Source organism: Melospiza melodia, unplaced genomic scaffold, assembly GCF_035770615.1.
Source record: "Melospiza melodia melodia isolate bMelMel2 unplaced genomic scaffold, bMelMel2.pri scaffold_55, whole genome shotgun sequence".
Lineage (NCBI taxonomy): Eukaryota > Metazoa > Chordata > Aves > Passeriformes > Passerellidae > Melospiza > Melospiza melodia.
The window spans coordinates 4556161-4567645 of NW_026948799.1; the positions used below are offsets into that span (position 1 = coordinate 4556161).

General features: G+C 46.4%; 1 long non-coding RNA gene across 1 annotated transcript; it reads right to left on the reverse strand.

Moving 5' to 3' along the window:
* Window positions 1–813: 813 nt before the first annotated feature.
* LOC134413874 (uncharacterized) lies at window positions 814–10849 on the reverse strand. Its single transcript, XR_010026604.1, has 3 exons — window positions 10760–10849; window positions 2518–2577; window positions 814–1199 (listed from the first exon to the last, which is right to left on the reverse strand). It is a non-coding gene; the product is annotated as an uncharacterized LOC134413874 (long non-coding RNA).
* Window positions 10850–11485: the final 636 nt, after the last annotated feature.

Here is an 11485-nt window from a genome sequence, read left to right on the forward strand (position 1 = left end):
GCTGGGAGAACAGGTCTGAAGTGCAGACCCCAACACCACCACCCCCCCCCCCCCCCAAAAATAATAAATTAAAACTTTTCTAAATAATTTGAGACTAGTAAAAGATCAGGACATGGAGGGACTTGTTTATCCCATTTAGGCCAATCAAGAAAAAGTTTATAGCCTTCTCTGGAAAGGGAAGACTGTGGGGGGTTTTTCTTGAAGCAGAAGCATGTTTTATCAGCCCAGTTTCCTTCCTCATTTGTTCCTGCTGCCCAGGAGGCCATTCACTAGGCATATATATGTAAATATCTATGTCTGAAAACACATCTACAGGAGTGCATGACTTACACTGGTGCAATTTAAAGCATAGTTTTTATTGTACAAAAATGCAAAAATCTGTTCTAGGAGAGGCACATCTTGCAGAGCTGTAAGGACCCTGCCAGCACATCTGCTGCCAAAGCAACAACTCCTGCTCTGCAGTGGCTTGAGCAGGCTGAGATGGAAGTGTTTCTTCATCAATGCATAAACCACAACAAAGTAGTGGTGACAAGCCTTTTTTCCAAGTCTGACTGAAGGTTTGGGAAGCAGGTCTGCCGGCAGAGGGCACACAGAAGCATGACACGTTTGCCTACTGTGCACCTACAATTTCTACACCATCATATCACTACTCAGGTCACTGAGCAAGCTGACACTGTATGACAGGTTATCTGTCCTGCATAGAAAGTCACAGAGAGAAGAAGAGAGGAAGAAAACACAGAAGATGACAATGCAAAAGAAGTTGAAATGTGGCAAGGATTGAGCATTAAGGGACAGAAGTAAGAAGAGACCATACCCTTGAACTGTAAAGTGCTGTCAGGAAACTGCAAGTACTTGCATATTTGAGTTCACCACCTGGACTTGCATGCTTCTCCAAATTTTCATTATTTCAAAAATTTTGCTTCCTGGACAAGCTGCCAGGTCTCCAGTACCAGTCCTAGCTCCCTTCCAGCAGTGTGCATCTGAGCAGGGAGTTGAAAATAGATCAGGGATTACCTTTTACGCTGTAAGCATTCAAGACAGCTAAAGAACTTTGAGGAAAAAGGCCATACTGAGTGCCCAGGACAAAGAGATCTTAAGAAATTGGAAGAAGGAAGTGTTGATTGAAGGTCACAGTTACGTTGAGGTTTAGCCTTTCAAAGGTTTGTTGCTTTTCTACTGAAAACTGCAGGTGAGAAAGCCTAGGCAGAAAAGGGAAGGAGAAGCTATGTAAACAAACCCATAGCTGTACACAAGGACAGAAGCAGATTTCTTCTTCACTCTTCTTCACCAGGCTGAAGAGAGTGGTTTTATTATTTGAAAAACAATGCCAAAGTACCCCAAGTCAAATATATATTGTCCCACTACATTTAGACATTACAACAATAAAAATGCTCTATAAAACTACTGCAGTAAATTAGTCAGTTAGGAACAATAAACAGGGCACATGTTAATAGTATCCATATCTATCTTTGGAAAGATGAGCAATTACAATCAGCATCCCAGCTCATACTCAGTATTTACTACAATCTCAAATAACAATAAAGTCAAACACAACAGATGACTGATGTTCCTACCTTCTGCTTTCCAAACAGAGTTTTAAAAGATAGTTTATTGCAAAATCAGTCTCAAGTAGGTTCAAGGCCTTGGGAGCTCTCTAAGCTTTAATTAACAACAGAAATAAAAACTATTGTTGGTTTCTCGGCTGTTTAGGTGGCCTGGAAAGACCCAGAGTGGCCTTGGGCAGCCTGGCGCTTTAAAGGACAAGGAGAGACTTCTGATCTTGTTTCGGTCTCGGTGTTTATTAATTGTTTATCTAAAAGATTTTCTTTCGGCCCAACAGAGGTCTGCACAGCAAGTCAGCCATGGGCACACTGAGAGCCCCCAGGGCGGTCACTTATCTTTATACCCGAAGTTACGTATACAATATTTATAATTTTTCCCCAATACCTTCTACCCTTATTAACCGGTGCGCTTCTAGTAAAGACCAATCCCAAAGTGCCACCATCACCACAGAAGATGGAGGCCAAGAAGAAGAAGAAGAAGGACAGGACACGCCCCAATTCCTCCATCTTACTTCTCTAGACCCCCCTGTACAGAAATCCTAAACCCTGTGTTTTATACTCTAACTAACTTATCCCTTCACCATTCACCCAGTAAAATCCTCCCAGTCCTCATACAGATGTCATCTCCTGTGTAGGATCAAAGTCCAGCCACCAGACACTTCTGGCAATATTCCAGGACTCCCGAGCCCCCCAAAGGTGGTCTCGGTCACTCTGCACCTTCATCCTGAGGTGCTGAGATCCCACAACTATATCTTTATAACAAAGTTATAAAGATCACAACTTTAACATCACACATATAGAATCCATTTTAATATTTCTGTAAAGCCAGTATTATAATTTTTATTTAACAATCTATTTGTAATATTGCCGAAAGAAGGTGCACTTTTCTAAATACCTACTAGCTTTGGTAACTGCTAAAGGTAATGTAGATTGAACTGTACTACTGCTTACTCACCTTTCTGTTGCACAGAAATCTTGGATACTTTAGTGCGTACATCTGTAATTCTGACATTTTCTGAAATTAAAGCGAGAGGAGAAATGGGCTAAATTCAGGTACCTAAAGTTACGTATCAACATTTGCAGACATGAATCAAATACACAAGGAAAGCTTTTCTATGGGAAGAATGCCAGAGCAAATTAAAATATGTATTGATAAGAATAATCAACACAGTAGAAATGAAGAGCATCTGCACCATAGGAGAGAGTGTATAAAATCACACTCTGCATCAAGAGAACATAATTGGTATTTCTTCACAGCCTTCTCCCTTTGCATGCCCCTCTGCAAAGTGCAAGGGGCCTCAAGGACTCAAGGAAACACAGGGAGTCAAATGGAGACACTTGCACCTGTCTCACTGGGGTCTTCTGGGGAAGCAGTTCCCTTGGCAATCCAGCCCCTCTCTGCCAAGAGCACTTCCCCAGATGTGTACATTTCATGGGCAACACCAACCCACCCTTAAGTGCGTGGTGCGGAGGTTCAGGGACATCACAACATAACCAATATGATCCAGTGAAGCTAAATTTATTATTCCTAAAAAGACTCTATTTATAATAAATCTTTACTGTCCACGTGTCTCTAGCTAATACATGATTGGTTAATCCTAGCTGTTCACACGTCTAAAATAGAATGCTGATTGGATCATCTAATTTTTCACACGTCTGGCTGGGGTTGTCTGGCCCACCGATGGCTCACTTTCCCAAACTTGCTGACAAACTTGCTGAGTCCTGATGACTCTTCTTCTTGTATCTTTTTCAAGGATATACTGAGCCCATTTCTGAATATGTCCATAATTCATTCTTTGTGAACGTGTTCATTGTCCATTATTACAAGCAGGTTGGATTGGGCATTGGCTGAATATGGCCACTCTCTTGCAAAAACTCCTCCATTCTGTCTCTGAGCCAGCATTCGAGCCAGTTAAACAAAATCCTCCCTCTCACGCTGTAAAGAATTTGGAATTAGAGTTGGAATGTGACCCTGAAATGGAAGCAGCTCAGAAATGAAAGTAGAAAAAAGTTATTGCAGAAGCTATTGTAGAAGGGACTTTTCTCTCAAATGATGTAGAAAGTTTTCCTGTAGTAACTAATAGTGCCAGTAGAGTTTGAAAACCTTTCAATTGGAAGAATGTAGAAAAGTTGAGAGCTGTAATTTCACAATTTGGTTGAAAATCCCAACTTGCACTGTCACTTCTGCAGTGTATTTTTCCATCTAACAGAATAATTCCAGCTGATGTGCATACCCTGATATGACTTATAATGCCACCCTATCAGCAGGTGATGTTTCATAAAAGCTGGGAGGAAAAGTGTGCTCAAGAAGCAGCAAGACCTAGAGTGCAGGGTGATCCTCTGTATGGTTTAACAGCACAACAGTTACTTGGCAAAGGGCCCTGGGCTACTGCCACTGCCCAGGCTGAGAGCATTGATCGAGTCTTGCAGATGAGCCAACAACTGGCATATAATGCTATCCTTGCACTTCCAGATGAGTTACACACTATGTCTTTTACACAAATTCACCAAAGAAGAATGAAGACTTTGATAAATTTGTAGACAAATTGCATGAAGATATCTATAAGCATTCTGATTTCAATTCAGACACAAAGATACAATTGTATGGACTTTGGGATCATTACTCCATTCCAAATAGCTTTCCCTTCACTCACAAGAGCCTTCCATCTCTTCCAAAAATTGCCTGCTGAAACTCTTCTGCTCCCATGCAAATCAGTTCACTACTCCAGCATAACCCTTGAAGCACGGACAAACAACTCTTCAGCCAATTATAGTAGAAAAGAAGGGTATTTATTGCAGCCCTGGACACATGTGAACTAGTTTCCAAAGACATGTGCAAGGAGCTGCAGACTCCTGTTCTCTATTTCTACAGAAAAGGTTTTACATTGGGTTTCTAAGGACCCATAATACATAATTATTACCTGCCTGCTTTGCATTTTTATCAGCTGAATATCTATTACAGCTGCACAATTGTACTACCTTAACTGGGTCGGTGGGATTATGAAATGAGGGAGTGGTTGTATGGGAGGAAGAAAGCAGTCATCCCCATGGTGAATTCTTCTCCCATGGCTAGCTGGCGAGACCTTTGGACCTGCTGCTCATGGTCCAAGCCTCTCCTAACTGTTCAATTATTCTTAAGGCAAGGTATTTCTATGGTCTCTGCGTCTTCACAATTGCTTTCTCTATCCCTGTCACTCCTAGCTTTACCTTCCTAATATATTTGGTACTCTTTAACTAAGGGACATGATTGCTGCTAGCTTTGTTACTAACTTAGCTTCTTACCTCATTTTAAAATCTTAACTAAAACATGCATTCTCCTACTATCCCAATTCTATTCCCAGCTGGCCCCTCGACTCATCTGCGCTTTTCAATTATTCTAATTCCATTTTCAGCTAAAACCTTGACTCACCTCAGGCACATCCCCGACTGCCTCTCTCCCAGCAGCTCAGAGCTGCATTGCACAGTGCTTGCGGTGTGCCAGAGAGCACAAAGCAGGCTGGCCTGGTGGGCCTGAATATTTCTGCCAAATACTCTGCATCTCACACCTTTGCTCTGGCTCAGTGCAGAACTGCAGGGTTGCAGGCGCTTCCTCCCAGAGCTGCGTGAGGCGCTGGCTGCTGCAGATGGGCCCTGCCAAGCTGTCCCTGCCTCACGCTGGCCTCGCTTCCCTGGCACAAGTGCCGGGCCTGAAGGAGCTGCCCTGTGCTCCAGCCTGCTGAGCAGCCCGGCTCCCTGCCCCGGTGCCCAGAGTGCTGCACACACTGCTGGCCTTTGCCAGGAGTTGCAGGGCAGCCGGCAGAAGAGGAGGAATCCTCAGCCAGCCCAGCGGCCCGCGGCTGCCCTTGGCCTTTCTCTGCTCCTGGGCACACTCCAGACGGCCAATGCCTCCAGGCTGGGCTGTGCCCAGCACGGCTGCGCTTCCCCTCGGCAGCAGCCAGCTGCCACCTGGGCTCTGAGAGCAGAGGATTCGCCCACTCCCAGCAAGAGGCACCCAGGGCCCGGCTGCTGCCTCTTGCAGCTCCAAGGGCCTCCTTCCAGCCTGCCTCTGCCGGGGCTCAGGCTGCTCCAGCCTCTGCCGGGGCTCTGCTGGGGCTCCAGCCCGGGCAAGGCCGGGCCCGCTCTCACCTCACAGGCGCTGACAGCTCTGCACCACAGGAGACCTTCCCGAGCACCCTCTCTGATCTTTCTGCTTTCTCACTTGAGCAAGGCTCTCCTCCAGCCAAAGAGATTATTGCATTTAGGGAGCCCCAATGCTCTCCAGTCACAGCTGAAGGCCTGCATCTGTATAAGATGTTTGGGCTGCCCCATTCTTCCTGTGCTTTTGCCTTTAAATGCCATTGCCCTTTCTGCCTAAAATAGAAGTACCAAAGATGGCCAAAAAACAGACCAGTGGGCCATATTCCAAAGGCAGTGTGGTCTGGAGAGGATGAATGAAGAACATCCTTCCCCACTTTCACACCATGCCAAAGACACTGTTTCTCTTTCCACCTTTAAGAAACAACAGACAATTCAGAAGGAATTCTCGAGTTTATTCGCAGAGTGAGAAGGAAGGGAATCTTCAAGGTGAGTTGTGGTTTCATAAACTTTATTGATTTTCAATCCTACTCTGCAGTCCTATTAGACAATCCTACTCTAACCCTAACCCTTACCTTAACCCTTATCCTTATCCTTATCCTTATCCTCATCCTAATCTTAATCCTTATCCTTATCCTAATCCTAATCTTTATCCTTATCCTTATCCTTATCCTTATCCTTATCCTTATCCTTATCCTTATCCTTATCCTTATCCTTATCCTTATCCTTATCCTTATCCTTATCCTTATCCTTATCTTTATCCTTATCCTTATCCTTATCTTTATCCTTATCCTTAATCTAATCCTAATCCTAATCCTAATCCTAACCTACAATCCTACTCTAAACTGATTGAGGAATAAATGGTCCTGATGTGATTATCACATTCTTGTCTCCTTCCTCTTCTTCACTGAAACAATCAGTGGCACCAGGCTGGACGCAGGCTCAGCAAATCTTACAAATGGATGCTGCCCAAAGGGAAAAAAAACAGACCAACAAAAAACAATGAACCATGACTTTCCAAGCTCAGTGCTTCACAGGATTCCTCCTGCTCCTAGAAGGATGCAGGAAGAGGAACAATGGGACTGTCTACACCTCCATCTTTATGTGCAGACTTTGCTATCACAGGCAAACCTGGCCCAGAATCCCACTCATCCATTTATACAGGTGTCTTCATCTTGCTGAGATTTTAGCCCTGCCAGTGCTCTAGAAATGGTGCTTTCTGTCCTTGGAGTTTCTTCTTTTCAGGAAACTCCAATGGCTCACATGGGTCCCTCTCTTTGAAAGACAGGCACTGTGCTGATTCCCACAGGGAGACAGAGCAGTGTCTGCCTTTCCAAGCCCTGCCCCTCGTGTGCTGGGTGGCACCTTCCTTCCCAGCAGGGCCAGCCCAGTGGCACTGGGCCCTGGAGTTCCCTCTCTGCCACACAACCTGGCAGTAACCCTGGCACAGTTCCCGTCTGCTTGAGCGTGCCAGGCAGCAGATGGGGCTGGGACAAGTCCCTCCCACCTGTCCCTGTTTGCGGGGCAGAAACCTCTGAGGGTGGGCTGGGGGGCACAAACTGGGGCCCCTCAGAGGCTCACAGTGAACCCCCCACAGCCCCTCCTGCCCACAGCCAAATCTCTGACTGCTCAGCTGGGACTGGCTTCCTTGGGTTTCTCCACCACCATTTCATGTCTCTGAACCCGCATTGCTCTACTTCAATTCTTTTGCCATTACATAAAACTGAACACCCCACCAAATTACAAAAGAAGGTGACAGAAACAGCCAGAGGACCTCTCTGACTCAGGAAATGCAGAGAGAGGTGGGGTTGCTCAGTTTTGTCAAGAACAGGCCCCAGGGAGACTTTATTGCCACTTTCCAAAACTTCAGAGTGGCTTTGAGGAAAGTGGAGGACATCTTTTTTAACAGGGCCAGTTACAATAGGATGTGGGTGAATATTTTTTAACACAAATAGGATCTAATCAGAACTTGTTTACTCGGAGCATGGTGTGACCCTGGCACAGGTTGCCCCAAGAGATTGTAGGTGCCCCATCCCTGCAACCATTCCGGCTCCAGTGGGAAAGGGCTCTGAGAAACTTGATGTCTTTAAAGATGTCCCTGCTCATTGCAGGACACTTGCACCAGAGGACACTTTGCAGGGCCCTGCCAGCCCAGCCCAGTCTAGGATCCCTCACTGTTTTCATTTGAAGAGCAGCAAGAGTGGAGGTGAGGAGGAAGGGAGCTCATCTGCTGCCTTGGACTTGAGTGGAGGAGGAGCCCATCCCTCAGAGCCTGTTTCACCTGCAGCCCCTTCACATTTCACCTGCAGGAGCTCCTTGGCAGACCAGCGCCGCGCCTCGTCTCTCTGCAGGCAGCAGCTCAGGAAGTCACGCAGGCAGGATGAAAATAGGTTGGGCTGCTGCAGCTTTTGTCTTCCTCCTGTGGCTATCAGGAGTTGGGGCTGGGGAAAAAGGAGACACCACGCTCCACCTGCTTCTTTTCCATCTGTCACTGCTCTCCCAGATCCCACTGATTAAGCTCCACTCTGCAGTGGCAGTTTCTGCCCAGGCAGAGACCCAGAGATGACTTTCCTTTACCAACCAAAAACCCAAACTCCGATGCAGCCACAGCCTCTCCAACATCTCACAGATCTTGCCTTGGCGGCTGATTACATTGACTGACCTAATTAGTGGGAACTACATCAGCACAAGCACATTTCCTTCCCTGACGATTCATACCAGCTTGAGAGGCTTTTTGGAAGAAGGACTTTGCTATACTAACTCTACTGTATCCAAGGGTTAGTACATGGAAAGTATTTCTGCAGTGCTTCTTGGTCCCTTAAGCACCGCTGCCACAAAACAAACCTAATCAAGCTTTTTGCTTTGTTCTTGAAAAGAATGGGAATTGGAGGGAAAGAAAGAAAATCCACCAGGTATTCCTCAGGTAAGGAAACAAATCTTTGGAATCTCATCTTCAACACAGACACATTATGATCCATGCACAAATGTACTGGGATGAAAACGCCTGCTTGGACACACAGGAGCCACCTGCAGCTCTGTTTCTCAGCAGTCTGAAAATTTCTGCTTTCCTTACATGGAAACGAAAAACCTGTCATGGTCAAATCAGAAGGAGAGGTTCCATCCCTACGGTCACCCTCGACTCATTTGGCTACACAAGTCAATGCATGAATGGTAGGCCCATCCCAGGAAGTGCCAGGAAACAAATGGGAGGTTTTGGCAGGCTCTCCACATCACCAGGCTCTGGCTTGGTGATGGGCAGAATGTGGCTTGGGCTGGGAGAGAAACACGGTCACTGAGTGTTTCAGCAGCACTGCACAAGAAGCAGAAGAGACTCTGTGGCCTTTACACCCTCATGCCCAGGTTTCAGGCACGTTTCCCAGTGAGAAGAAACTGCACAGGGGGTTAAGTTCCTCTCTAAAAACCAGTGCCTTAGCAACTTTCATGTGTTTGGGCTTCTTTTCTTCATTTCTGGAAATGTAACACCACTTCTGAGAGGCTTGCCTTGTGGTTTTAGGGGCATCTTCACAGACAGACAAGTGGGAACAACTTGAAACCCAAAGAAAATGTTGCCTGAGAAGAGCTGGGGAGTGTTTGCCTGTGGTGAGGCTTGAGCTGTCTGGCAATCCCCTTCCATGATGTGCAGAAACATCCAGCTGCTCCCCAGAACTCAGTCCCTCTGGGCACGCAGGCCTCTGGAAACCCCTGAGGATTCCAGCCTTTGTCCTGCTCAAGAGCATCTAACCTAAGCTGAGCTCCAGTTTCTTCAGCAAGGCCAAGGATGCTCACTTCCATGCAGCTGACAGTGTCCATGGAGCTCAGCAGGTCTTTCTGATACTCCTCAGGCCAAGGAATTACAGTGTAGATTGGCACGACATCAGCTGATCCTTATCCAGCGTGGTTCATGTGGAACCAAGCTCTAACACGCTGACAAGTCAGAGGGAGAGAGCTCATTCTGCTTTTGCAAGATGGTATTTAGAAACATAAGACACCAACTTGGAACTATTCAAACCTCAACTTGCAGAATCCATCTCAAATAGACAAAAAGAACAATGGCAAGAGGCCTTGGAGTCTCCATAAAAATGCCCACCATTGTTATGATAACTCTGTGCTCTTGGCACTGAAATAGATGGTGACCAAAGAGACTTTGCTATTATCCTCTTTAACCCAAAGGAGAATTTCAAAGCCAGAAATGGCAATGCACTCCCCTTGTGTACAAATAATTTATGCGGCTTTCTGTCCTTTTCCCACATCACCAGAGGTGACAAAGAGGGATTTATCCTGACTCTCAGCTGAGCTCAGCCACTGGCCATGGTGGGGAGCTGGAGCTCTCCCTGTCATTATAACAGTGCAGGCCAGGTATGGCCCTGCTCCTGAGGTAAAGAAACACAGCACCGGTGTCAACTGCCCATGCTGGATCCCAGCCCAGGCACCTGCCTGCAAGCTCATCAACTTGTTAAAATACCAAGAAACAGCCAAGGGTTTGGCAAAAAATTCTAACTGCAGTCAGAGAAAAACACATCCTAAACTTATCCAGGCCACCCACATACGTGACTGAACAATGTACAGATGACATGAAAGCCTGAAAGTTTTGAAGATCCACAGGATTTGGAAAAGATGCTACAGTATGGAAGAGAAGAGCTGTGTTTAAAAAATGAAAAAGCAAGCAGAACTGCTTGGGCATTGCTTTGGTAGTAGGTTTTTTCTCTTTTCCTTTTTTCTTTACTTTTCTTTTTCCTTTTTTTCTTATGTTTTCTATAAAATTGAAACTGGGAAGGTCTAACCTCCATTGCTCAGGATGTTTATCACATGTCTACCCTCTCCACTGAAAAATTCTTGTCCTTCAGAAACAGAGTTCCAACATTGTTCAAAAATCAAGTGAGAAATGCCAGGCATGGCTGGAGGCCAAAATGGCAGGTTTCTGAACTGGTTAGGTTTCTGAACTGCCACTTCCCTTTCTGATACAACCAAAGCTACAGCAGATGCTGATGTGTTGCAGGGGCATTTTTAGAAGGAGACCTTGGTGGAAGTGGTGCCAGCAGATGGCAATGGGATTTTGTCCAATGGCACACCGAGCATAGGACAGGTGAGAAAGACAGTGGGATCAGTGAGTATTTGCACCTTACCAAGACAGGAGTTGCATTCCAGGAAGGAACTTCTCGTTCCACCATTTCGATGCCCACGATTCCCAAAGACCATATGTCCACTTGGGGGCCACATGGTTGGCCTGTCACCACTTCAGGCGCCAGCCACCCAGCAGCGCCGGCCACGGAGCTCCGTCTGCCCTGCTCAGGGCTGAGCTGAGCAAAGAGGCCAAAGTCAGCTGTGGAGAAAACAACAAACCGTGAAAGCCAGCTCCAATTAGGAAACCAAGCGAAAGAATTCCCCACTCTCGGACTAAGAATGTGCTGTTGAATCTCCTGGAGAACTGTCCACACTCGATTTCCTTGGGGCTTTAGCCAAGGGAGTATGGAATTGGCCACTTCCAAAAAAACCCAGGTTTCTTAATGCTGCTCACAGCAGTGGACTTTATTCCCCTGAAGCTTTAGATTGTAGATCCCTCTGTCTAGAAGGGACACACACAGAGCAAGGCCACTCTTGACTGCTTGTGGCTCCTTCTACCTCTGTGCACGTTGCAACTGTGCCCTCAGCTCACAGCAGGGGTCCCTGCACTGCCACCAGCACCATTTTTGGGGAGCTGGCAGTCACGCCAAGCAGCCCCACACCCACATCCCTGGAACGCTGCACCTGACCAAGAATATACTGACCCAGCTTGACAGAACCATCAGTTCTGAGAAGGATGTTGCTGCTCTTCACATCTTGGTGGATGACGTGGTTTGAATGAAGAAAAT